Source organism: Schistocerca gregaria, chromosome 4 (genome assembly GCF_023897955.1).
Source record: "Schistocerca gregaria isolate iqSchGreg1 chromosome 4, iqSchGreg1.2, whole genome shotgun sequence".
In the NCBI taxonomy this organism is placed as follows: domain Eukaryota; kingdom Metazoa; phylum Arthropoda; class Insecta; order Orthoptera; family Acrididae; genus Schistocerca; species Schistocerca gregaria.
Genome location: NC_064923.1, coordinates 484,048,380 through 484,075,198, shown reverse-complemented (window position 1 = coordinate 484,075,198; position 26,819 = coordinate 484,048,380). Strand labels below are relative to the sequence as shown.

General features: G+C 44.0%; 1 protein-coding gene across 3 annotated transcripts in view; it reads left to right on the top strand.

The window, feature by feature from the left end:
• LOC126267060 (cadherin-23-like) overlaps positions 1-26,819 on the top strand; it is a 458,700-nt gene that overhangs the window by 35,215 nt on the left and 396,666 nt on the right. Inside the window, exon 1 of one of the 3 annotated variants that reach the window (XM_049971902.1) lies at positions 12,613-12,629. The exons of the other annotated variants lie outside the window; for them this stretch is intronic. The gene's annotated coding sequence lies outside the window, so the exon portion shown is untranslated. Of the gene's footprint in view, positions 1-12,612; positions 12,630-26,819 lie in introns of those variants that run through there. 3 annotated transcript variants of the gene reach the window in all.

Genomic DNA, 26,819 nt, shown 5'->3' with positions numbered 1-26,819 from the left:
TATGCGGTTGTTTACTGATGATGCTTTGGTATGTAGTAAGGTGTCCAAGCTGAGTGACTGTCGGAGGATACAAGACAACTCAGACAAAATTTCTAGTTGGTCTGATAATTGGCAGTTAGCTGTAAATGTAGAAAAATTTAAGTTGAAGTGGGTGAGTAGGAAAAACAGATCCGTAATGTTCGGTTACAGCAACAGTAGTTTCCTGCTTGACACAGTCAAGTCGTTTAAATATTTGGGCGAAGGGTTGCAAAGCGATATGAAATGGACTGAACATGTGAGGATTGTGGTAGGGAAGGCGAATGGTCGACTTCGGTTTATTGCCAGAATTCTAGGAAACAGTGATTCAACTGTAAAGGAGACCGCATATACCACGCTAGTTCAAACATAATAATTTTTTTTTTGAGACCGAGAATCTTATGTTCACGAATCAGCATGATTTTAGAAACAATCCCTCGTTTGTTTTTGCCGTCCGTACCAGGTCGGATTAAAGGAAAACATGAAAGTAATTCAGAGGCAGACTGCTAGATTTGTTGCCGGTAGCTTCGAACAACACGCGTTATGGACATGCTTCGGAAACTGAAATAGTAATCGCTGGAGGGAATGCGACATTCTTTTCGATGAACACTAATGAGAACATTTCGAGAACCGGCATTTGAAGGTGACTGCAGAACGATTCTACCCTCTCCAACATACATTGCGCGCAAAAACATGGAATTAAGATACGAGAAATTAGGGCCAAAACATCATGACCACCTGATTAATAGCTTTTGGGATCTGACTCTGTGTATCAGGGATCCGACAGTCTGTTAGTAGATTTGTGAAGGTATGCAGCATTAGACTTCTATGCACGGTTCATGTAATTCGCGTATTAACGGGCCGCTGCTTTGCGTACGCGGTGATGGCTCCCAATAGCGATCCAGACGGATTCCATAGAATCTACATCAGGCTAATTTGGTCGCAAAGACATCAACGTGAGTTCACTGTAATGATCCTCAGACCACTATAGCACCGTTCTGTCTATAAAATAAATAAATAAATAAATAAATAAAGACTGTTGAAAAATGACATTGCCGGCGGAGAAGACATCAAACATGAAGGGATACAATTTGTTCGCAGCTGTCAGCGAGTCTTCAAGTACTACGACAGGTCCCATGCAAGCGCAGGAGAATGTCTGCCATAGCATAATACTGCTCCCATCGTCCCGCGTCCATGGCGTGCTGAACGTTTCAAGCCGCCATTCACCTCTATGGCGTCTGTAGAGACGACCATCGACCTAGTGAAGCAAACGTGTGATTCACCCGAAGAGCCGACAAATTTCAATTGATCGATGATCGAGTCCCGCTGGTTCGTTGCCCACTACAATCGTAACTGACGATGTTGTTGGGTCAACATGTGAACACGTAGGGCTAGTCTGCTGCGGAGCTTCATATTCAACAAATTGCGATGAACAGTGTGCTTCGAAACGTGCGTGCACCAGAATTGTGGTATTTGTGCAGAGATGCTACAGGTCACCACCTGTCCTACTTCACAGAGCAGACAAGCCTCCAAACCCCACGCTCTGTGACATGCAAACATTTGGCGCCTAGTGGTAGTTTCACTGTTCTTCTACCTCATTCCGCAGATGCTCATGACATTAGCACGTGAAAATTCGACCAGCTCCGCCGTTTTCGAGATACTCGTTCACAGGCTGTGCTTAATAATAATCGGCCTTTTGTCAATGTCGCTTATCTCAATAGATTTGCCAATTTGCATCCTAGCTAAAGTGATCCCCCGTCCGTGTCTGTTCCACGTATAAGCTTTTGTTACCACGTCACGTGCTCGCAACTCTTCCAGTGGCATCCAACGTCACAGTGGACAGTGGTTATAATGATTTGGCTGATGAGTGTAGACAGTCGTTTATCTATCGCTCTATTTGCGAGTGGAACAGAAGAGGAAATGACTAATAGTGGTATCGTGTACCTTCCACCTCGCAGTGTACGGTGGATTGTGTGGGTATCTATGTGGATGTAGAAGGAGACATACCATTCTTAGTGTTTTGTCACAAAATAAAGACACTATCATCATGAAAATGTTTAACGAAAAAATCATTTGTTGTTGTCAGGTTCGTTAGGTTGAGCGTGACATGCTGTGTAACAAGTAATACCACGGGACACGTCGTAAAAGCGCGTAAAACAGTGGGTTTTTCTACACCACTAACAGAATACAAAAGATCTTTCATAAATTTACAATTCCACAAAGAAACGGACCTCTGAATGTTTCGGAAGTTTCTTTCTTTTCGTAACCAAAAGTTTTGCTGCAAGCCAAGACTATTTTGTCAATATGATGAATATGGATGCTTGTAACTCATGATGAATTAATGTCTGTTTTTTCCTGTTCTTGTGCATTTGGATCCCTTACAACATTTCACTTTGAAATAGTTTTATATTTTCTATTGTACGAAGAAATACGCGTCGTATAATCGGCAGAGAATCCTAAAATTTGTCGCACTGGCGAAAAATACAAGTAAATTTATTAAATAAACTTTCGGTCGTAGATGAACTACTTTTAAACAAAAACGACCACTCTAAAATCGCAACAACTAACGGAATTTGTAAATCAGCAGCTGCTAGGAAATTCTACAATTTTGCAAATACACTACGTCCATGGACACTGACGTATGGTTCCTTCACACAATAGCCCATGATATCCGCAAAAAAAAGAACTGTCCTTATAGCTTACTTTTGAACTTAGAACATATTTGAAATATACCACGTCTGTACAGGACAAATAACGACAACACCAAACTGTGACTACTCTGAAGAGAAATACAGCTCATACTGTTATGTAGGATGTTACCGATGACATTAATTATTGATTCTATAGCTCGCAGCGTGCCAAAGTTCTGATGAAAATTTGCGAGCAGCAATACGCCTGTCAAGAGCACCTCTGCACGATTCAGATCGGAAGGTGGAGCTGGCTGCGACGTACGTCGAATTAATTACTGTCTTAGATATTCCCACATGGGACCATTTCTCTGCAGTTAATGGTTGGTACCTTGTAGGATTAATGTTTAAGGGCACATATAATCATCGAGCATGTCTGTCTGTATGGGTTGCTGTATGTGTTCGTAGCTTTTTTCCATAAATTTAGCCGGCCGGAGTGGCCGTGCGGTTCCAGGCGCTACAATCTGGAACCGAGCGACCGCTACGGTCGCAGGTTCGAATCCTGCCTCGGGCATGGATATGTGTGATGTCCTTAGGTTAGTTAGGTTTAATTAGTTCTAAGTTCTAGGTGAGCCATTTGAGCCAAACATAAATTTAATTAACACAACAGGTACACATAACACAGGCTTTAATATTCTCCTTCACTATTTAGAGCAATCTGTCAACATTGTAGCAATGACGTGGTTTCGAGGCGAAGAACTCGTTGAGGCATGTTCAGAGCCAATTTTCGCCCGGAGAGGAATTTCCTTGAAGACTTTTTCGATAGAAAGCGGGGAAGGTGAAAATGCAGGCAAATGTTATCATGGAGTAGTGTCACTTCACGCAGTCTTTCTGGTCGTTGTTCTAGGGTTATTTCTACAAGATGCCTCAGTTGCTGACAACAAATGTCAGCTGTGATGGTTACACCCCTGGGAAGCAATTCGTAGTTCACCACGCCGCCGTTGATTCATCAGATGCATAACATTATCTTTTGTGGATATGCGCATGTCTTTGTACGGGAAGTTGCAACTTTGTATGGGTTAACCATTTCTTTCTTTTCCTTGTGTTAGCATAAAGACAGCATTAATCGTCACCAGCAAAGATGCAGAACAGGAACGGTCGGTGTTATTCATCAGACAGTTGATGACAAGCAAGCAGAGATGCACATATGGCCACCCGTTCATTCTTGAGATTTTGGATTAGAGGATGCAATACCCATGCGCCCGATATATGAACTTTCCCCATTGCACGCAAAAGTCGAAAGATGGTGGAATGACCACAGTTCATCACATTTGCCAGTTTCGAGTACACTAACTTTGATCATTGTGGATCAATGCGTTTAAACGGTCGTCATCAAACTCCGAAGGTCTTCCAGAACGCCAAGAGTCACTAATGCCAAAACAATCCACATTAAAACGAGGAATCCATTTTCTTGCCGTACTCTGTCCAATGGTATTATCCCCATACAGAGCGCAAATATTTCTGGCTGCCTCCGCTGGTGTCACCTCTCTACTAACAGAAATGTCGGAAACGTTCCGATTTCTCCACTTGGCACTACATTCTCTAGCATTCACAGCTCCATTCAGTATCTCCAAATGACAAAACGACAATATTTAAACGCAGATGGCATCATTGAAATACAAAGAAAAAATGGCAATCGATAAATAAACCCATAGCAATCGGAATACCAACATCCAAAACAAAAACGCTACGAGCGTATGTACCAACCTGATATTTTAATTCTCCAGACACGTTCGCCTTTAACATTAAGGCATCTTAATTGTATTTGATTTGGAATAGCACCTAAGCAACGCTCCGCGTTCTGGCCCAGCCGGGACAATCGGTATCGATCGACCGCCATGTCATCCTTTGCACATGGGATCATTTAGATCACTCAAGTAGCTCGTCAGCTGGCATTACGAGGCTGAGTGCACCCCGTACTGTCCTCCCACCAAGGAACACCCCGTAACATTGCCGGGAATCGAATCTGGGTTCTACTCATAACAGCCAGACGCGCTGACAACTGAGTTACTGATGCCAACTGGAATAATTTGTTCTTGTTCTTATATTTAACACTTGTAGATTAGAAAACATTTCAAGTTCTAATTTTTACGTAAATGAATCGGTAATTACAGTTATTCTTTTTTCGGTAGGAATCTGCGTTTCCTCTCGTCTGTTCACAAGTTAGAAGTTGCAGTGACACTTCTCTTATGAAGCACAGACACATTTCCACCTCACAATCTTTTTGTTTCTTATTTTTCAGAAATACGAAAACGTGCACCGAATGATGGCCACGCAAACAATCTTGAAATATCTGATCACACGTGCAGCTTCTTCGAAGGCATTCCTCTTACTCTATATGAACAATTCACTACAGTTTCTGGCATCCCACTGAAACGCTATGTGCTGAGGCGAGCGGTGAGTGCTACGCACATGTCTGACTGGCGAACAGTGGTAGATCACCTGACCGTATCCGGACGGACTGGATTTCAAATCGGTATTTGGTCATCTAAATTCACTGAGCTCAATGAAAATGTCGTGCAGTGAACCATATCAAGTGACACGTATTTCATGTCCGAGCTCAAGTCGGGAGCGCTTGTTCTCCGTATTACAAGTTTATTTTCTAAGAATCGCATGCTGAACCCGACCTTCACAGTGGGATAAATAATGCTTCCTAATAAGTGTTTGCTGCACTTCAAGGAGGTGATCGCTCCTATCACTTTACGCAGCGGTTTGCGTTATTTCAGTCACGGCTTCCTGCGTTTGCTGACCACGTTGCTTCATCTGAAGCTAAAACATCGTTAGGTTGGAACGTGCCTTGATTTATAAACACTGTGTCTGCGAGTATCATGCTGACATCGCAGAACGTCGTGTCGTACCCGAGATAAAATTTCTCAGCGAATGATTCTACGCCAAAAAACTTCTTCTTTTTTTAGCACATCAAGTACGTGTAAATATACATGGTATTTTACAATTCCTATTACAGAATTCTAATGGGTTTTAGATGGAGTACTGATAGGGCATACGCAAGAAAATTGCATATGGTCAGTACGACTCGAATCTAAAATATGCAGGTCGGTGGCCAGTAGTGGTGACATCTGTCACACGATCGGTGTTCCTCAAACTTTCATTTAAAGAGAACAGTCTTACTCTATAACTGATTCTATTACAAATCTATCGGTAGGAGCTAGTTATGGCTCTTTAACACGCGTTTCGGTGGAAGTAAAACGCTATCAAACTTTTATTTTTATTATAATTACTATGTTAACGAATCAGTTACCCCGTAATTACAAAGCTAACATATTGAAAAGAGAGAATCAGGTCCCGAGACATGGAATCACTTCGAGTAAGTCCTTCATACCATTTTCGCATGGAGTGAACAGTTGTCTGTGATGGGCTTCACAATATGTTCCTACACTGGCAGCACTGGCATGGAAGACGACATTTCAGCGCGATACCGCATCTCTCGTGACTGCTTAGTACGAGGGTTGGAACTTTAATAGTGACAACTATTTATTTACATCTCGTACAAAATAGCATTTTTGGAACACAACCTACGACCAGCTTAGAGACAGAAGTGATGACACTTTCTGCAGGACCTGACCATCATTTTTCAGGACAATGCCCAAGCACGTACAGTGCAAGCTGTTACTGATTTGTTTGACTGATGGGGCTGCTAAGTGCTATACCATCTACTGCACTGCCCTGACTTAAGCCCTCGTAAGTTCAACTCGATTTTTAAACTGGAGGAAACACTTCACGGCATTCACTTCAGAACTGCTGCAAATTCTTCGGGCAATAGACAGCGCCGCTCGAACTGTTAACACAACTAGCATTGCTAAGAGTATCCTACGACTTGCACATCGCTGGCAACGGCTTGTACACAATGCTGGTGACTACTTTAAAGGTCAGTAAAACTTTGAAACATGTATCTATTTTGTACGAGATGTAAATAAATAGTTGCCACTATTAAAGTTCTAACCCTCGTATTAATAGCTCTTGATCTAGTGCTGCCGACACAGTAGCTCGGCATATTCGGTCAGGGGACTGACCACCCTCTGTAATACAAAAAACCCTAACTGAATTTACCAGTGATGGACTATGACAGATGTCATGCAACATTCGAGGAGAGCCACTGACAAAAAACGTCCGAAGAAACAGATCGAAAGAAAGATGAGAAAAAAAATTGGTTGTCTCCCGGCCAGTGACGCCACACCATCATTTCATTTTGAACCTCGAGTATTCACGACATTCAGAACACCAGTAAACTCTCTTAATCCTTCGTACTGTCCTGGTGCAGACGGTAAGAAATGCGTACGACTTCCACGTTCTCTTCATTGGCTAATGTTATGAAAGTTGCTGATATGTTTATGTCTTTTCAGGGAGGTTTATGTGGTTTGAGGTACATTCTTAACAGACTTATCTGTATAGGACACAGCCTTCTGGAGCATTTATAACTTCGTTACCTTTCTTTTATACACCCCAGGATCGATAATTGCTAACGCAACGGTGGCGTAGGGTTGATGTTAACATTTAGGAGGACGATAAACAAGGATGCGTATTTGTATTTGCTCCCGATCACGTTCCTGCCGTTCAGGAAGCACTATTCAAACGGTATAAAAGCTTAAAATTAAGCTTATCCCTTATGGACTGTCTATTTGGTGTAATTACGTAAAAGGCTTTTACCAGAAATATTGATCCTTAGACAATGTGTCTATTAGTGTATTTTAAATACGACACTTTGCCATCTTAGGCACTATATAACATTAAAACACTTGATAATGGCACTCTGAAGCCGAAATCATGATGGTGTAAATGCAACACTGAAAAAAAAAAATCTAATGGTGGTACTAACTTTAAAGAAATATATTATGACTGTGGCCCCACATTATGATAAAATTATTACACCTTAAGAACTCAAAAAACACGAAATTCGTAGACATCAGGTAATACCAGAAAACGTCTGTTTTGTACAACCTGTGTAGCTCTCCCCAGAGACTGATCAAGGGCAGCGAAACGTGAAATCGCCCTTCGATACGCTAGCATGCAGCAGAGAAAGAAAGTCTGCACAAAGCGAGGAGGAGTGTAATTGTGCTCAGCCGAAGGGAGCGCCCACAGAACAGTGGCCGCTACAGACCTCTACGCATCTTTACCGTGAGCGTCGGTCACACCCAGTGGGCCGTGACGGCGATCTTGTCATTACTTCGCGACCTATTGTGATTTTCTTGCCTCAACAATCGTCTTTGTTAAATGAGGCTCCTCGCACTTTTTCGGGCAACTCCCAATCGCAGCCGTGTTTGCTACGGCCGCTAAGTACTAGTAATTCGCCTGTCAACAGCCGCGCTGATAGCCTCGTCACTGAGCGCCCCTAACCACACATATACGCCAACAGCCAGCTGTTAAACATGTAAAATAGATTAAGCGGACAAAGAGTTATTCTGTTACTGTGTGACACCCTAGCGAGCCTTGATAGTGGCTGTGCTTCATTGGTCGCATAGTACCTAGAGCCATTTTTTGACCTTTCGCGTAAATTTTCTTAACATAAACGGTAGGATCTTTACATTGCATTGACATAGAAGCTCACTTTTTTACACCACCGAGGGACCGTACACCGCAGGAAGTGCGATACGTTTCCGCTTATTATGTCCACCTGTACTCGAGGTAAACGGGTTTTAAGGGTTGGGTAGACAGACAGGCGGTCAAGAAAGTGGGAATAGTAGGGTTCCATTTTTACCGATTTAGGTGAAGAAATCCTAGCGACGAAAATAACTACGACAGTTACTGAATATCAGGGCCGCATAAATAATTCTCCCTACTGTTTATTCGAAATGATCTAGTTGCAGTCGATACATCAGCATGTTAATCGCAGCCTTGCTTTCGATACAAATCACGTTTACAGAAATGCAAATAAAATCCATTTGCCTATACATGTGGTAATTCAAATCCCAGTATTAATGCCACCGAGTCTTAGAAGTGCGAGCATTCCCATTGCTAGCTAGCTTAAGAAAGACTTCGGCTAATGAACATTTTCTGGTTGTGGCGAGTCTAATGGAGAATTCGAAACATTGTAGAATACTTTTGGCAGCTATGTAGCTGTTTATTTCCTGCGGTGGTGCAGAATTATCCTACTAAATTTACCCGCTAATAACAGTATTTTGTTATTTCGATAAACATCCAGAATGATTGTCACATAAGCGGTGACATAAAGGTAAAAAATTCATGTTTTTGAGACCAGAAAGCTCTGTGCAACAGAAACTGCAGATGATTTTGCCATTTTCTTTGCGAAATTGACGGCTTATTCATGCCTGGAGTAATAATAGAGGGCTGTTTGCCTGGGTTGTCTGCTTGTGTAGTGAAAGGTGTGTGCTACTGCAAGGGAGGTCTGGTTTGTTTTCGGTTCTAATCTGGATGGAAGCAGATAGACTATCAGTAAAACAATTTAAAGAAATTCTCGCGCGTCCAATACGTTTTATTGCTACCTTTCTTCTGTACCGGCGCCCTGTGGATGTTAACAAGAAAATTTTGTAGAATTTCATACTTGTTACTGCCTAATTTTTCCGCTTCTGTCAAAAATTGAATTGACTTACGTGTGGCACTGAACGATTTTTAACTGAATTTCGTTATGAATCTTCACGCATTGCTAAATTTGCACCCTTTCATGGTAGGTCAGCCACGGTAACCCAGTAAGACCGGTCTGAACGTTGACACAGACCGTTTCGCGGCCGAATGCGTATAATATTTTGCTAATTCGTAACGATCTGAGGTACTTTGTCTTACTAAAACAGTTATGTTATCTTTATAAGGTGAAATTCATACTTATTACTACAGTTCTTCTTTCATTTATATCTTATATTTACGTGTTGTATTTAACACGCTACTCAGCATTAGTATAGTCTTACACATGATTGAAAACAGTCTGACAAAGTTCGGATAGTTTGTCAGTTTCACACCTGTGCATAGTATGTTGGTAGCACTTCGTCGCCTTGCCTGTTATGCTGTGTAGCAGACTTTAAAGCTGTGCGGATCAGCATAACGAAAAGGCGAGGGGTCTCGCTCGTTTTGTCCACGACTGTACATGCCTACACTCCAAATCAGTTGCTGTCCCAAACACTTCATTACACGGCGTCTGAAATCGCAAATATTAGGCTAGAGAATCGAGTGACTTTTTGAAAACCTGTGCCATTACTCACAATCATGGTGAAATCGAGAAACAATTCCAACAGAATAAAAATAAACATCCAAGGGACTTACTTCATCATTTTCTTATCCCTTTGTCGGGTATGCAGGGTTGGCATGGATACTAACGGATGTGGCGGAGTTAATTTAAGGGGTGGCTGGTTTCCCTTCCTATCACCACCACATTACCCTCTGGGATGGAATATGTGTGCCCAATTGTCTGCGTGTAGTGTTATCCATATTAAAGTGATCAAACGTTTTCTAAATATTTGTGAATCACGTAACCCAGGTGGGATTTGGGAACCAGCCCAGTATTCAGCTATTGGTGGTGTGGAAAACCGTCTAGGGAGGCCTGCTCACCAACCCTCGTCCGTAACCCGCTGGGAGAATTCATTGCGGGATCGGCTCAACTCCCCATCTCGGGAGCGGCGCTTTAACAAGCAAGGCTATCCTGTTGGGTATGAGAGGAATCTACTTCCATGTGTTTAAAATTTTACGTATGTTGACTCATAGTTTTACAGCAACACCCTTGTACAAATATTTTGTGGTGTTCTAGGCTTATAGTACTAACTGCTGAAATTTGAGGTTTCGAATACATTTACCACCGACATCGTCAAGAGCTAATTGACGGCTGGGAGCAATATATGCAACCAGTGCAGATGATGTCGTTCCACCAATAGTAGGCCACATCATTGCTGAATTAAAGACACGTACCAATCCTTTCAGTCAGCTAACGACGAAGAAGACGAATATCTTCGAATAGCTTCGACTTTTTCGCATGTTATTCGTGACAAATCCTTTTGTCCACCTCTTCCTTCTCTCAAGGAATTCTGTGTGTTAAGGAGAATGGTGATGTGTTAAAAGTTTCCGAGAATTTAACAGCATTTCCGTAGTGCACGTGCCAACGGGTGAAAATGTTATAAATTTATGTCAGAAATACATACCGGATGTGTCACATTGAAATATACGTCAGCTACGTTTTAGCCACAATCCATGTTAAATTTCATGTATGTTTCCACAAAGAAAGAAAAACCTCGTCAGTTTGCCGAATTTTGAGCAAAAACTTTTTGTTTGTCTTGATGCACAAGGCCAATAATAACTACAAAACGAAGTCCTTGCAGGAAATCAAGAAAGTATGTGAGAACCATCTGAAGATGAATTTGCAATATTAATCGCTGGCCACTATTTCAAATTGTAAACATAATAATTACGAGTAATACGTTATGTACAGTGTGCTGTAGAAATGCACTTGTCTGTACAGTCTGCCGTAGAAATATACTGTGATTCCACAATGACCAACTAGAATTTTCGACTTGTGTGAACTTTTTGAAGTAACAGCAATATCAATGTTCATCTTCACTCTTCTGGGATACTTTTCTAGATTCACTGTCTTCCCTCAACTTTCTCTTTCATTTATCCTGTATATTTTACTTCTTTTGTTTCCTCAGGACTCCGAACCGAGTTACTCATGCAGGGAAGGTGGAGAGAGGGGAAGTGGGCGGGGGGGGGGGGGGGGGCGTAGGAGTGTAATAGGGAATCCAAATGCCTGAGTTAAAGTGCCACTTTCCATATACAGGGTGAAGCAGCTAAGGCAGGCCATCCAACATATATCCAAAATGAATAAATATACTGAAGTGCGGTTTTGACAAGTTGTAGCAGATAATATGGCGAATTTCTGAAGCTCGCAGATAATTTTCTTCTTTATAACCCCCCAAATGACTCAAATGGCTCTGAGTACTATGGGACTTAACATCTGTGGTCATCAGTGCCCTAGAACTTAGGACTACTTAAACCTAACTAACCTAAGGACATCACGCACATCCATGCCCGAGGCAGGATTCGAACCTGCGACCGTAGCGGTCACGCGGTTCCAGACTGACGCGCCTAGAACCGCACGGTCACAGCGGCCGGCTATAACCGCCCAATTACTCTCTGTTTTTCTAATGGAACTATATACTTTTTACTGTGCCATTTTAAAGAAGCTCCTAGGAGAACTTCGACTACATAACATGTTTGGGACATCAAACAATATCAAGATAAAAGCGCCACAAACTACTGTCTCGCCGTCAGAAGAAGAGATTTCAGAAATGTTTGCCCTGTTATAGCCATAGATTGCAAATACCTACGGAGTGAGCATTCGGATGCACAGAACGAGAGATTATGAGAAAGAGAGAGACAGAGACAGAGAGAGTTACAACTGATTTAAAATCTTCAACCAAACTGGTAATGAATGCTCTAATCTCCAATAACCATGATAACGAATGCTCTTATCTCCAACGATACTCGTGATAGGGATTCAGATCCATAGCGTCAGCATCGTATAGGAACGGCAGTTCGTCGGCAGAAAAACAGAATGCTGTCCCGAACAACGAAGAACAGTAGTAGTAACATAATGCCCCGTATACAGACGTACATAGATATACAGAGTGGACAGAAACAGATGGAAAAGGTCGTAAGGGTATTGAAGGGTAGGTTGTGCTGAGAAATAATTATTAAGAAAACATTTAATACCTTGCGCCATTTCTGAGTTAATTATCATTGAAATTAGCCAATCAAGCCGTTGCATGCGCAAATTCAAGCGAGCCGTCTGATACAATGAGCGTCAGCTGTCATAGCGTAGATGATATCGCACCAGACTGCCCAGCCTTTCGCTCGTGTTCTATTTTTACCCCCGTCCTATATCCAATTTTTGTATCGAACTCTTGTTTGCTTTCAGGAAATCATACGAAGAACGCTGGCAACAACGTCTCTGGCAGGGAAACTTGAATTTGGGTGAGCAACTAACTGGCTAACTTCAGTGCTAATTAACTCGGAAACGGAGCAAGCTATCGAGTTTCTTTTTCTTAAAAAGTATTTTCAGCACATCGTAACCAGCAGGACCCTTACAAGTTTTTCAGACTGTGTCTGACCACCCTGTATACTCGCAGAAACGAGAGTGTACAGTACAGTAATATCGGCACAATGTGACACACAACATTTTCAACGTGTGAATAGTTCATGCTTTTAAATGTGCACAGAATCAATAAATACTGTAAACTGATGGTGCTGATGATGATTTGTTTTACTTGTTCTTGACTCAAAGCCTGGACCTAACAAAACAATTGCTGGAGTCGGCCCTGCCTGGTATGCAGACGGCGGCCGCATCGTCCTTGCCCGTGTTGTGTTCTCGCATCGCGCCCCGATACGCATGCAGGGTGGCGCCGTTGCAACACATCCCAGGCGCGTGCCACTTTCCAGCTGCCCGCTTCGCACAACCCAGCAGCTGGACTGTCGCAGCACCGTAGCGCCGATGGCGCCACTGTAAACACGCGTCTCCAATCGATCAGATACAGAAACTTGTTCTTTTTCTGTTTTCTGTCGTTCTTTCGTCTGCTTTGATTCCGACCTCCATCTCTTCTGGTCATCTGCTAATTGTTGTAATACGAAAAGCCGGCCGTGGTGGCCGAGCGGTTCTAGGCGCTTCAGTCCGGAACCGCTCGACTGCTACGGTCGCAGATTCGAATCCTGCCTCGGGCATGGATCTGTGTGATGTCTTTAGGTTAGTTAGGTTTAAGTAGTTCTAAGTTCTAGGGGACTGATGACCTCAGATGTTAAGTCCCAGAGTGCTCAGAGCCATATGAAACACTTTTTTTTGTAATACGAAAAAATCACTTTTTATGCGAATGTAGACTTTTCTGGCATATACTACTGATGACAAGCTATCTGGTTTCCAGGCGGATAGCAGTGTTAATGAACTCCGATGCCCCTACGAGTGTCATCATTTTCTGGCCTGATGATGGGTATGACATTCGTCGAAACGTCACTGTGTCTTAATGCTGCGACCGGTCTCGAGACACAAGAGCTTGTCATCTATATTTATTTGCAGAAGTATATTCGCTGCATTGCAATGAAAGGCCATAATCACAGTACCGGCAGTGTTATGTCACAAATGGCTCTGAGCATTATGCGACGTAACTTCTGAGGTCATCAGTTGCTTAGAACTTAGAACTAATTAAACCTAACTAACCCAAGGACATCACACACATCCATGCCAGAGGCAGGATTCGAACCTGTTAGGTCACAGTCCGAATATTAAATACGAGGGTTATTCGGAAATCAGGCAGTAATCTGTCTCGAAATGGAAACTACAGTGAAAATTCGATGAAGCTTTGCACAGATGCGTTGGACAGTGTCTACAGTAAGCCTGTAGATGGCATCACATCGCTCTTCTCAGTTATAGTGGCACAGTGAGTGCGTAAAGATGGCTAGAAAACAGTGTCTCCCGCCAAGTAAGAGAGCTTGCCGAGAGTTTTCGCCTGATTTTATGCAACCCCACATAACCTAACTGTCATGCATTTCCTTCTTCATGAAAATTGCCGGCTGGAGTGTCCGAGTGGTTCTAGGCGCTACAGTTTGGAACCGCGCGACCGCTACGTTCGCAGGTTCGAATCCTGCCTCGGGCATGGATGTGTGTGATGTCCTTAGGTTAGTTAGGTTTAAGTAGTTCTACGTTCTAGGGGACTGATGACCAGTGAATTTAAGTCCTATAGTGCTCAGAGCCATTTTGACAATTTTCGGCTGCACTGTGCAGGGGCAATGACGATGCTTCTGCAGTGTTTTCCATGGTAAGTGTTTCATTACGCATCATACCGCCGGGTGTTAGCTCCATCTGGATTTCATCTCTGCTCAAATGAACCGCTGGCTATGAAGACAACATTTTGGCACGGACAGTGAGTTGCAGTCAAGCGCAGAAAATTATCGAAAGGACAGGAACCTGCCTTCTATGACGAGCGGATTGGAAAGTTGGTACAATGCAACGACCGATGTCTACGTTGGAGCGGCGACTACGTAGAGAAGTAGCTCGAAGGTGTAGCTAACTGTTGCAAATGAAATAGTTTTGATTTTCGCTGTAATTTCCATTTCGCGACCGATCGTTCCTTACGTTCCGAGTAGCCCTCGTACTTGTGCAACTTCAGCTTCTTTAGCGCGTCGAGTATTCGTGTAACTTACTAGAACGCAGCCGGATGATGTTCTCGACATCCGCCAGTATTTCGACAGTTGGACACCCCGTCATTTGGAATTCACAAATGCAATGAGAGACTGCAGTGCAAGGAAATTAAACCCTCGGTGGATGCGGCAGACGCAGAAAGACAACACACATAGTAAACAACGAGCACCACCAAGCAACCAAAGACGGCCAACGTCAGTTATCACCATTAGTGAACTATTAACCAGCAGCAGATGGACAAGTAGCACTAATTCTGTCCATCTGGTATTTGACCAGGAGAGAGCAGAATTCCAAACTATCCAGTTGTTTTAGAGCCAGCATCATGTACTTATTCCAGCCATGCGTCGAAATCGCGTAATGGGCAGTCTTGAGCGAAATGTCGCACCGTCTGCGCCATTACGCTTCAGTCACAGCTAGGAGAGTCTCGCCACACCCTGGTGTGCAGTGTAGCTTGTCCTAAGTCAGATTAGATTTAGTTTTCACGCCACGAGACGTCTGCGAGTTTGCTAGAAATCCTCCTCAGGTGAAGGTGACAACTCCGTTTTCCTGGATGTCAGAGGAGCTGACTAACAGGCTCGTGGCGGCTGTCCAGCATCGCTGACAAGGTACAGTCGGAATTCATGAACTTGGTGAATGATATGGGCAGTAACTAATTCTTCTCTACTCTTGTCCATAACAGAAAAAATGAAGTATGTCATGTACTGACATGTCGTGGCCGTGGTGGTAAAGTGGATAGGTAACTAGTGTGTGTTTCTGCACGTCTGAGGTTCAATCCCGAATAGGGACGAGTATTTTTCCTTGTTCTAATTCCTCCAGGACAGCCCCAAGCCCAGAGAATCTGCTATCAAATGCGTAGCAGGGTTTTTTCCGGGGGCAAAAGGCGCCCCCTCCCTTTTCCTGACGTTACTCATGCCACAGCTAAGAAAGGTTGTATGCTACCTGAAGTCTGATCAATAGCCCGGTCACGGGTTTGCGCTACAAACTTCATCCTTTTTTATAAATACTCGTACATTATCCTACGGGCGCTGTTTAATAAGTAATGCAACACAGTTTTTCTCGGCATATTTCGTTTGGAAAAAAAAGAAACAAAAGAAAGAAAAAAACGCTGAATCTGTTGCGTGACATCGTAGAATATTCCTGCTTCAGCCCGTACACTCCGATAGAGTTCCGATAGGTGGCAGCGCTATACGAAGCCTTCAAAATGACGCCTATAACGGCTGTGCGCTCCAATCAAAGAGCTATCATTCACTTTCGTCCGTCCCAGTAGCTGAACGGTCAGCGCGTTGGAATGCCACGCACGGAGGCCCGGGTTCGATTCCCGGCTGGGGTGGGAGATTTTTTTCCACTCAGCGACTGGATGTTGTGCTGTCCTCACTATCATGTCATCCCCATTGTCGACGCGCAAGTCGCTCAATGTGGCGTCGCACTCAATAAGACTCGCACTTCGTGGCCGAACTTCCCGCCTGGGAACACCCGGCCACTGACGCCATACGATCATTTCCATTCACGTTCTTTTGGCGATACACCAGAGCATCGCAGAAACTCATAGGTGCTTGTAGAATGTCTACGGAGAAACGGCAGTGACCGAAAACACGGTGGATCGTTGGGCGTGTGTCATCGTCACAACAGGGTCGCGCAAACCTGTGCGATCTCCCGTGTGCCAGGCGTTCCGGCACTGTTGGAACGTGCGGACACTCTCATTCAAGGTAATCCGACAGATCACAATCAAAAGACCTCGCTGCACAACTGGATCTCTGTGTTGGTAGTATTGACACCCACGTCCACTAGTTGTGGTACGCAAAGACATGTTCCCGCTCGGTTCCTCCCCTCCTAATAGTTTTCTGGCGGCTCTCCAGGATCACTCACAAGGTTCCGTCGGGTTGCATGATCTTGGTGAATGATATGGGAACGGACTAATTCTTCTATACTCTTGTCCATAACAGAACGAAGGACCATTTGTGCGGCTTTGCTTGAGTGTTACGAGGTTAATTGTAACAGTTATTTTTTTTTCTAGCATCGTCACAGGCAATGAAACACTGATTCGTGTCTTCGGACCGGAAGCAGAACCTCATTCCATGGAGTGGACTCTTACCACTTCTCCTCTAAAGAAAAATTTGAAAGCCACACCTCAGCCGTTAAAGTAATGATGACGGTCTTCTGGGCCTAGGTTATTCTGTTTGATTTCTTTCCTCATGATGCAAACATCAACCCTGAAGTGTATTGTGCTACCCTCAGGCAATTGATAAAACGACTTCGGCGTGTTCGTCGCTAGAAAAGTGCAAACGAGCGTCTCCTTCTCCATGACAACACCTCACACAAGTCTGCGAACGCCAGAGGAGCTCACAAAACTTCATTGATGCAGCAAGACGTTGACTGCAACGTCGACCGGTAGAGTGCTACGATGTGGGCATGCAGACCCTGCCCAGAGAGGTGGTATGAGGGAGATTACGTTGACAACTAGGATTTTGTAGCCGGAAGAGTGAGAAATAATATGGTGTATACACTCCTGGAAATTGAAATAAGAACACCGTGAATTCATTGTCCCAGGAAGGGGAAACTTTATTGGCACATTCCTGGGGTCAGATACATCACATGATCACACTGACAGAACCACAGGCACATAGACACAGGCAACAGAGCATGCACAATGTCGGCACTAGAACAGTGTATATCCACCTTTCGCAGCAATGCAGGCTGCTATTCTCCCATGGAGACGATCGTAGAAATGCTGGATGTAGTCCTGTGGAACGGCTTGCCATGCCATTTCCACCTGGCGCCTCAGTTGGACCAGCGTTCGTGCTGGACGTGCAGACCGCGTTAGACGAGGCTTCATCCAGTCCCAAACATGCTCAATGGGGGACAGATCCGGAGATCTTGCTGGCCAGGGTAGTTGACTTACACCTTCTAGAGCACGTTGGGTGGCACGGGATACATGCGGACGTGCATTGTCCTGTTGGAACAGCAAGTTCCCTTGCCGGTCTAGAAATGGTAGAACGATGGGTTCGATGACGGTTTGGATGTACCGTGCACTATTCAGTGTCCCCTCGACGATCACCAGAGGTGTACGGCCAGTGTAGGAGATCGCTCCCCACACCATGATGCCGGGTGTTGGCCCTGTGTGCCTCGGTCGTATGCAGTCCTGATTGTGGCGCTCAGCTGCACGGCGCCAAACACGCATACAACCATCATTGGCACCAAGGCAGAAGCGACTCTCATCGCTGAAGACGACACGTCTCCATTCGTCCCTCCATTCACGCCTGTCGCGACACCACTGGAGGCGGGCTGCACGATGTTGGGGCGTGAGCGGAAGACGGCCTAACGGTGTGCGGGACCGTAGCCCAGCTTCATGGAGACGGTTGCGAATGGTCCTCGCCGATACCCCAGGAGCAACGGTGTCCCTAATTTGCTGGGAAGTGGCGGTGCGGTCCCCTACGGCACTGCGTAGGATCCTACGGTCTTGGCGTGCATCCGTGCGTCGCTGCGGTCCGGTCCCAGGTCGACGGGCACGTGCACCTTCCGCCGACCACTGGCGACAACATCGATGTACTGTGGAGACTTCACGCCCCACGTGTTGAGCAATTCGGCGGTACGTTCACCCGGCCTCCCGCATGCCCACTGTACGCCCTCGCTCAAAGTCCGTCAACTGCACATACGGTTCACGTCCACGCTGTCGCGGCATGCTACCAGTGTTAAAGACTGCGATGGAGCTCCGTATGCCACGGCAAACTGGCTGACACTGACGGCGGCGGTGCACAAATGCTGCGCAGCTAGCGCCATTCGACGGCCAACACCGCGGTTCCTGGTGTGTCCGCTGTGCCGTGCGTGTGATCATTGCTTGTACAGCCCTCTCGCAGTGTCCGGAGCAAGTATGGTGGGTCTGACACACCGGTGTCAATGTGTTCTTTTTTCCATTTCCAGGAGTGTAGTTATGATGACTAGAGACAATCTGCTTTCAGAAAAAAATCTGTTGCATTACGTATTGAATGTCCTTCGTATATGTATGTATAGTTAAGTCCTTCAAAATGAAATTTCCTGCTGCTAGGCTTCGTGAGAGATGGAATCTTACAAACTGAACAGAGTTTTATTTTGAAAGAAAAGTCACTTATTACTACACAGATACAGTTTATACCTCTCCTGTATTCCTGCATAAGTCGACGAACGGATTGCCTCGTATCTACGGACATTCGCTTTCATCTTTCCGTCCAAAAATAAATAAAAATAGCAGAACGTTTTAAGTTAACTGTATGAACAGTAGTGGCATAATCATTTAGATGTACACGCAGTACCGTTTCAATCAGCCAGCTGTGGAAGTTGCGATGCGGAGAACGGAAATAACGGAGGACTGGCTGGTTGCGTGGCGGGATCGGACGGCAACTGGAGCGTGCGACTTCCGCGCAACGAGTCCGTCCTCCGTCCAATCCAGTCGGTCTCCTTTACACTCCCAACCTCTCCTGTTCTCGCCTTGGAAGGCGCCACCTCTGCCTCACCTCTGTTCTACTCCGCCCCGTGTAGTGCCACCACTTACCTGACGCCACTATAACTGCCCACACCATCTTGTAAAGTATCACCGTTCAAGCGTTTAGCTTATTTCCAAATTACAGTTGAAGTAGATGCTGAAATGGTTATGCAACATATGGAAGGTTACGCTATTGAGTGCTTATCCCTCATACAGTGAGAATTAGGAGTTGCTCACACTTCCAATGCGACTGTGACAGTATCGTGGTCTATTTTTGAGGGTGAGTTATTTTTTTCCAACACCACACCTAACTCATCTAGTTTTTGAAATCTGTAATCGATACGCCAGTGCTGCAGTCCCAGCAACGAGCCGGATCTTCAAAATGGTTCAAATGTCTCTGAGCACTATAGGATTTAACATCTGAGGTCATCAGTTCCCTAGACTTAGAACTGCTTAAACCTAACTAACCATAGAACATCACACACATCCATGCCCGAGGCAGGATTCGAATCTGCGACCGTAGCAGTCGCGTGGTTCCGGACTGTAGCACCTAGAACAGCTCGGCCACAGCGGCCGGCGGGCTGGATTTTCATTGGCGATGATAGCCCCATACTGGTTCTCGTGTAACTCTGGACACTGCACTGCCGTCTTATGTAAAATACGTTGCACATTGAGTAAAAAGAGGTCGAAAGAAATTGCATGAGGAGAAAGCAAGGAGATTGTTCAATGCCTTTCTCATTTGTTATACGTAACATGGAACACAATATGAAGTGGCGGTGTGCCTCAAGGAAATCCGATGGGACGTTAAACACTTATCTTCTCCTCCTCTCCCACCTCGTTAAGGAACTCAGTGGCTGTGTACGCACAAGAGACCTACCAACGAAATTCGCCCATGGCATTTCATTTACTACCTTTCCGATTACCTGAAATGGCAGACATTCCGGTCTTTAAGAAGTTCATAACAGAATGCAGCTGAATGATACATTGGACGTTAGCGTGTGCCACAGCTCTCAGTAATTTCTGGTCTGAGACACAGGAACTCTTGCGGAATGCTTCAGCTGGCTCATCGCTCTAATTACCGATTTCGTTTCCGAAAACAAAAGAAAGACAGCCTCTTACGACGATAAATTCTGTTGGCAGTGCGTACTGATATTTAAATAAGCTTCTTAGACAGTAGAGGAACACTTTTCAGTTTTCTGGAACTTCAAATATTACTCTGGTACAACATGGTCAGCTACCCCAGCACAAAATCGTACTCAAATTTAATAGAGCTGCAATAAAGAAAATGTTGTCTTAGTAGCCCTACGTCTTATGCCTTTAATCTTCTACAGATCAGTAACCAGTAAATGAAATCGGATGAAGAAGAAGAAGAAGTATTGTCAAAAACCAGCTACAAGTTGAAAGCATTTTGAAATAGAAGTTGTTGACAACTACCACAAATTTCCATCTTCAAGACAGGGGAAAATTTAAGACATCAAAGAAACTCAGTTCATTGGCATATTTCACATGTTCCGTGGTAGAAGACGTATGACTCCATCGTCCACGCGTTATGTAACTAGTTTCAAAAATACACTGCATCTTGCTCACATTTAAAATCTGTAATTGATGAATTGACAATAACCGTCAAGTAGCTTGAATACAGTATATTGTACAGCATTTAAATATGTATAACTCGTAATACTCACAAACGCTGTACCAAAAAAAAAAAAAAATGGTTCAATTGGCTCTGAGCATTATGGGACTTAACTTCTGAGGTCATCAGTCCCCTAGAACTTAGAACTACTTAAACCTAACTAACCTAAGGACATCACCCACATCCATACCCGAGGCAGGATTCGAACCTGCGACCGTAGCGGTCGCGCGGTTCCAGACTGTAGCTGTACAAAACACAACCTCATATACAAGAGTAAAAAATGGCGGAAGCTACTTATGGCGGTTTCTGCTGCGCATTCTTTCATGCGATGCTCAAATCAGTCACTATACTGAAACACCGAAAATAAAACATGTGTTCCTAGGTAAACTCTCCTTCAGGTACGACACTCTACCCTACTAATTTCCAGATCAGAATGTATTATTTTTACGATATTCGTTCTGTTCTGGGTTATTTTTCTTCAAGAATGAATTGAATCTAGCTTTATGTACTACGGAATTTAATTTCGTTATTTATTCTTGGAATTGAAGGCTTAAGAGCCTGTGACTGTAGTATGTCGCAATAAAATAGACAACAGGCGCTTTTATAGTAGTTTATTGATTTTACGCTTTCTTGAAGACTATTACCAGTACTGTCGTATGTGTTTTTACACTATGTTTCCATATGTTAACTTTGCAATCTAGAAAACTCCATCAAACAAAAAATTACGACTCCGAGATGATGGCAACAACAATGTGTCTAAAGTTAGTCGGTTTTACTTAAGTTTTACATGAGAGCCGTTGAACGTATGCGTCCTTAAAGGCTTTATATCTGGGAGACAAAAGGGGAATGAAGATCAATGTTTAATGACCCTTTCACAACGAGATAATAGGCTACTGACCAGAAACGCAAAAAAATGGTTCAAATGGCTCTAAACACTACGGGACTTAACATCTGAGGTCATCAGTCCCCTAGACTTAGAACTACTTAAACATAACTAACCTAAAGACATCACACACATCCATGGCCGAGGCACGAATCGAACCTGCGACCGTAGCAGGAGCGCGGTTCCGGACTGAAGAGCCTAGAACCGCTCGGCCACAGCGGCCAGCACAGAAACGCAGATCATATGAAAATAAAGATTTTGTGGTTCACGGTCTACATAACCCGTCTATCTGAGTAATAGAATGACACACTTTATATAAAAAGCATTAATTTTCTAAATAAGACAGTTGGTAGATAATGAGTTGTAATGTCTTAGCAGTTAATCGTTGATAAATAGGATACCGACATTCAGATATTACAATAAATGAAAAGCGGTAGTTTGCTTTTGTTCTACTAGTTCTAGTAGAACAAAAGCAAACTAGCGCGGTCATTTATTATAATGTTACTCTACCAACAGAAAATTCAGTTAACACTCAGGTATTACTGTAATTGTTAATAAATGCGTACTTTTACGAAAGAAGCGTTACGTGGAGGCGGAATTTAACGGTTGGAGTTAATAGAGTGAAGAAAACATGGACATTGCAGCTGCACTCTCTTCAGGTAGATATTGTTTCGATAATTACCACATAGGAAGACGACATTGTATGGTGTTATTAACCTTAAACTGAGCCGTAATTCCGCAAAAACAGAGCTTACATTAAATGCTTCTTTTGCAGAACAACCTGTGTATCAGTTGAATGTGTTCTGGTCGTGACAGCTGCGCATATTACCCAGTGCGCAAAACCAAGCCTCTTCCGTGTAGGAGAGCCGAACCGGCTTAACCGCGGCTAACGAGCGCAGGCCACGCTGCTCATTTCACTCCGCGCAGGCGTATTTAATGGCCGGCAGTCCAACAAAGCGCTTGCAGGATTGTCGACGGGTACAGCAAGTGCTTCAGTAAACACCCTTTGGTCAATTATCTCCGTTGCACCTACAGCAGTTACAGGACACTGTCTCTAAAGAAACTACCAGCTGGTTTACATTAAGACAGACCGGGCTGTACAGTTTAAAATGCTGTCATCGTTCATGCCCACTTTACATAACGCAGAAGCTGGTAAACAGGTGACTCTTATTAGTCACATTAGATGTCAAAAAGTGGTTTAAATGGCTCTAAGCACTATGGGACTTAACATCCGAGTTCATCAGTCCCCTAGACTTACAACTATTTAAAGCTACCTAACCTAAGGACATCACACAAATCCATACCCGATGCAGGATTCGAACCTGTAACCGTAGCAGCAGCGCAGTTCCGGACTGAAGCGACTAGAACCGCTCGGCCACGGCGACCGGCTATTAGATGTCACAAAAGGAATGCAGCTACATGTCCTGATCGCCAATTCAGTTTTCTGTGACGTGTAAACTGAACCTAAGTGCGTAATCGGCTGTTAATTACACCCCCCCCTTTTTTCTGTGATGTTCTGGAGGCGACACCTCACGCAGAGAAGGAAGTACAATTTTGAGATAACTTTCAGTCGATGTCGAGGGTATCAAAGGGGAAGCAGCAACACTGTGACAATAATGGATAGGAATTTACGTCACTGATGGGACCATTCCGGCATTTAAGGAAGTCTCTATAGTAAATGAGGACGCTCGAACGAGGATTTAAAACCGGACCCTTCCTAATACAGTAGATTAGCCACTGTGCCACCTGGAGAGTGCATCCAGTTATTCGTTCTCGACGAGGAATCTATTTTCTCACAGTCGTCGGAACGTTAAGCCCTCATTATAGCAACAGTGTCATTTGCAAAAATGGTTGAAATGGCTCTGAGCACTATGGGACTTTACTTCTAAGGTAATCAGTCCCCTAGAACTTAGAACTACTTAAACCTAACTAACCTAAGGACATCACACACATCCATGCCCGAGGCAGGATTCTAGCCTGCGTCTGTAGCGGTCGCGCGGTTCCAGACTGTAGCGCCTAGAATCGCTCGGACAGCCCGACCGGCCACACACACACACACACACACACACACACATATATATATATATATATATATATATATATATATATATATATATATATATATATATATATATAAGGAGTATATTGATTAATGTTGTACACGCATGCAGCTGAAAGTACACGAAACTAAAAGCAAAAAAAAGTCTAATAGACATGAGCTCTAAAATGCATAACTGAAGAACAATGGGCACGTTTTCATCTTCGATACAGTGAAACAAATCTCTTATAGTCAACAAGTGCGCATGGCTCTTTAAGATACGCTTTCTATGGCTCGTGCTTACCATACAATTTTTTCTTGTTTTGGTCTATACTGCACCCTTCCAAAATTCGGAAAACATCGAGCCTGCACTAGAAGAGCCTGCACTAGAAAAGCCCATACCTCTTCACGTCTGCATCTTAGATCCCACGTTTATTAGACTTTTTTGCTTCCAGTATCGTGTACTTTTAAGTGTACGCGCTTACGCCATTAGTTATTATACACCTTGTGTCGCCGACCGCTGTGGCCGAGCGGTTCCAGGCGCTTCAGTCCGGAACCACGCTGCTGCTACGGTCGCAGGGTCGACTCCACCCTCGGGCATGGATGTGTGTGATTTCCTTAGGTTAGTTAGGTTTAAGTAGTTCTAAGTCTAGGGGACTGATGACCTCAGGTGTTAAGTCACATAGTGCTCAGAGTCATTTCAACCCCTTTTTTTAACACCCTGTGTATACATGGTGTATAATTTTAAGTGTTTAACTTTTATAGGTACAAACGAAAGAGGCGAGTACAGGACAACGAAACAAGCAAAGTATCCAAGTAAACATAGGTAAGGAAACGAGTGCTTTCTCCAATACGGCGTACGCACAGGTGCAGACATGCCAGTGTTACAACAATGTTAATTTCTAAGGCTAGGTTTATTTGGAAACACCGTAAGTTATGTGTAAACTAAAAACTGACGAACTTCTCTCATTTGATGTGGCATCATCTCGATACCTAAGCACTGATAAATACTGTTTCGGCAACAAGTTATCAGTCAAAGTTCACCAATATCATGTCTTCCCAAGTCCCCCAGCTTGAACTCGTTGGATATTTTTTGTCGAAATATTTCGAATCTTTGGTGTGTTTCAGTACTGTTGACAGTGTCGAACTCGGTGGACGCGTTTTGGATTTTGTAAATGCATTCGGAACACGCCTGAGATTTTTGAATGTGCACGGGCATCGAGCCTGGCTTCACATGAACGGTGGCGATGTGGTACACTTGTTGTACAGAGTTTGTCCTCAACTGCATAACTGCAATCTGGATCTTCCCAACTCGGAATCTTTTTGCCTCAGTCCCAGCCTCTTGGGATGCTTGGCTGAATAGAATGAAGTTCCATAACAGCGGTTCTTTCCCTAAAGAGTAGGGAATAAACGATGCAAAAAATAAGTGTAGGATAATAAACAATATTGTTTCAAAAATAAATTCTCCCTGTGCGTGATAATTCTCTCACACACATTTCCTAGTGGGAAACTTTCTAATGATTATAAAGAATCAGCCTCGATTGTAAATAGAAAGCGGATGTTGACCTAGGTTTCGGCGCGGATGACCACGCATTCTTCGGGACACACTAAAACTACAGACTGCCTAAAGAGGCATCGTCCAACATTAATACAGAAGTGCTTTTCAGGAAAGAGTAAAGAATTGTGATGATATCTGCTATTGGGAGAACAGTGTGTAAAATGAAGATTCGCCATAAACAACATGCATATACAAGAAATTTTTTCGTCTCATACCGAACTAGACGGCTGCTGCAGAGAACCGAGAGTGCTGAGACATCCCTTCCTTCCCATGAGAGAGAGAGAGGTAGAGAGAGTGATTGTTTTAACATTACATGTCGAGCTCTTTGTCAGCATAACTCTTTTTCTTACTTGCGTTATGTATCAAGCGTATATCCACATATTAGTCTTGCATATATTCCGTAGAGTAATACGGTCTCAAAAAATGGAGCAAATGGAGCCTCAAATCTCCCGTTCTGATCATAATTTCCGAAAAGTTTCCCCGTAGCTGTGAAGCAAAAAATGTACTTGGAAATACATATTACCGCCTGGGTCCTCCCTCTTTCCTTAGACAACCTTCCCTAACTGCAGATATCGAATCTCCTCTGTTAGCACGACGCCGAAGAAGCATGGACGCAATACGTAAACGATTCTACCATACACTGTGATAAGAACTTTGGAAAAAGGTTTCTACATTAACGCCTTGTCCACTTTGAGGTTACTAGCTCTAAACAACACAGAGCACATATTGGTGATGATTTTTCTTTAATTTTATGGGCATTTGTGGATTTGTTTACCTGGTCATTTACATATACATTTCATCGTCTGCTTATTTAAGCATTTCAGTGTCATTGCTACGTATATCGTGGGCGGCCGGTGTGGCCGAGCAGTTCTAGGCGCTTCAGTCTGGAACCGCGCGACCTCTACGGTCGCAGGTTCGAATCCTGCCTCGAGCATGGATGTGTGTGATGTCCTTAAGTTAGTTAGGTTTAAGAATAAATTCTAGGGGACTGATGACCTCGGATATTAAGTCGCATAGTGCTCAGAGCCACGAATATCGTGCTTCTAATCTTGAGGTCAGTGACAATGACAAGGAAATGAAAGGCTGTAAATCATTGTTCCGATGTTAAAATAATTAAGTAAACTCGTTTCGCAACCCGTGCGGATAGCCGTGCGTGTTAAAGCGCCTCTTCCGGGACGGGAAGATGCGCTGACCCCAAATCGAATCATTACGACGGATTAACGACGGAGTCGGTGAGCAGGCCAGCATGGATGTGGTTTTTAGGCGGTTTCACGTATGCCACCAGGTACCCAAGACCCGCCTTCGTTACAAGATTCGCAACCATTTAAAAAACTTTCGCTCATTGTCACATGAATAGTACTGCACGCAGGCAGCTGGGGCACATACTCCGTCCCGGGGGTAACGGGA